Source organism: Malus domestica, chromosome 14 (assembly GCF_042453785.1).
Source record: "Malus domestica chromosome 14, GDT2T_hap1".
Taxonomy (NCBI): domain Eukaryota; kingdom Viridiplantae; phylum Streptophyta; class Magnoliopsida; order Rosales; family Rosaceae; genus Malus; species Malus domestica.
Window position 1 is genome coordinate 214,285 of NC_091674.1, and position 2,222 is coordinate 216,506.

The following is a 2,222-nucleotide window of genomic DNA, read 5'->3' on the forward strand; positions in this document are numbered from 1 at the left end:
CGTCACATGAGAGTGACGTAACCATTTACACAGTTCGAAAGCTTTTAAAATACAATTATTAAAATGGAAACCCTCGAGGGTGAGTCCTACTTTTGTGATTTCTGTCAGAATACCGTTGGATTCCTCGTGGCCACCAAAACTCTGCTATCAAGAACCTGGAGGGGCGAAAAACAAAATTGAGTGGGTCAGTAAAACCAAGCTTTTCAAAAACATTTCGCCAAAAATAATTCTAACCCCTCACTGTAAAACCTGTATACTTTTCCCAGAAAATAGTATAATAACATAATACTTTTCATAAATCTCGAATCATCAATTTTTCTTTAAAACCCGAAAGTATGCCATGTTTTAATTTTGAAAATAAAATAAATGATGCATCAATGTAACAGGTGAAAAGTTGAATTAACCGGAGACCCTGCAGTTGGTCCTGTACGGTTAATTCCATAGCTCAACATCCAATCCAACCGGAGTCACCTCGATGACCTGTACGGCACTACACTGCAGATAAGTCGGAACTACCTGAAGTAGTCTGTACGACATGGATGGTGTAATAATACGCTCTAGTGCTTCTCTCATCAATCATCTGTGCACATAATCTAAGGTCACCCACTAGTCGGAATCACATCTAGTAATCTATACGACTAGCATGTCGGAACCCTCACTTGGTCTGTACGACATCCACCTACTTGGATCCAAGACGAGCGTGCGGTGTGGTGAATAATATAAGCACTAACACCATGATTGCAGGTTATGAGCTATCCACAATATACACATCAACAATGCACATGAATAATATAAAACTCACCTGATACTTACCTGTGCGTCCACAGCACCAATTCACTTATATATATGCATCATATATCAATTCATGCTTTTCATATACTTGTATGCATGGCATTTCAAATCATACTTTTCATATAAATCTATCCATGGCATTTTAAATCATGCTTTCATTTAAATTCAATTTCTGGGAAAACTCAATAGTATATAGGTAATACGAAAACAAAACTGCCCACTCACCTGGAGTTCGCCCTACAACTCCCTAGCACAACTCATCAAGGCGTCATGACGATCGCCGCCTAGAACAATAATCAAATCCAACCTCAGAAATCATATCGATAGAATATAACTTATATAAAATACGTCACTACATAGATTGATCCGAAAGATCTGCAACTCAGATTTTAAATCCATAACTTCCAGAGTCCACAATATATCTCTAGGACAACATCCTGAAATTTCATTACCATCCAACGGTCGGATCTCCGTCAATTTCCAAAACTAAGTGACGGTTAACATTTTATTTTATGAACTTACAACTCCAATTCCGGAAGATCCGTAACTCGGATTCCCAATCCGTAAGTTCCAATAATCCTCAAATATTACGTATTACAACGTATCAAAGTTTGGTGACGATCCAACGGTCGGATCGTCAATTCACATTTTCACCTAAATGCGAAAACTATAAAACGTTATTTAAAGCACCTAACCAATAATCGTAATAACTTTCTCATACGGTGCTCAAATTGGGTATATGAATATACCACATTGACCTACTCGACGTCACGGACGTCGACAAATTTTTAAAATAATTTTTTACTGTGGCACGCGCCCCCACGCGCCAAGGAAGGCACGGGTCCACGCGCGCCCACGCGCACCTTCTTCCTCGCGAGTTCGCCGGACTGGTTTTTCTCCGGTGGCCGGATTCTGGGCATTTTTCAAATGCCTTGTTCTCCTTCGTTTCTCAACCATTTTCTTCGTATAATATATCAATTTAAAGCCCTCAACATGTAGAATCACAATATACTACTTTTAAGCTTCAAAAACAACTAAATCTCACCGGAAAAATCCAAGCAAAACCGGCCAAACTTAACCCTCGTGATCCCGACGTCCAAATCCTTCCAACGAAGCACTCCAAGCTTCCTTGGGACCTCACTAAGCTCACTATGAGCTTGGATTGTCCTAAAAATCAACCAACAAAAAGTTCATGAACAGTGCCAAAATCGGTGCTTGGGATTTCGACGTGAAATCGAAAGATTTCTTACCTTAAATGGGTGTGGTTGAGTTCGTATAGTCCTCACGAGCACGATGGTACCTTCACAACCTTCGATCCGTGCTTGTAGGCTTGGTGGTGAGTGTGTCCGTACAAGTCGAGAGTGAAAGAGTGAGAGAAAGCCGTGAGGGAGGAGAGAGGCAGCACGGGGGAAGGAAAGGGTTGAGGTTGA

At 40.7% G+C, this 2,222-nt stretch overlaps 1 long non-coding RNA gene across 1 annotated transcript; it reads right to left on the bottom strand.

The window, feature by feature from the left end:
* LOC139191406 (uncharacterized) lies at nt 1-2,222 on the bottom strand. Its single transcript, XR_011575461.1, has 4 exons — nt 2,043-2,222; nt 1,838-1,959; nt 1,018-1,076; nt 1-155 (listed from the first exon to the last, which is right to left on the bottom strand). It is a non-coding gene; the product is annotated as an uncharacterized lncRNA (long non-coding RNA).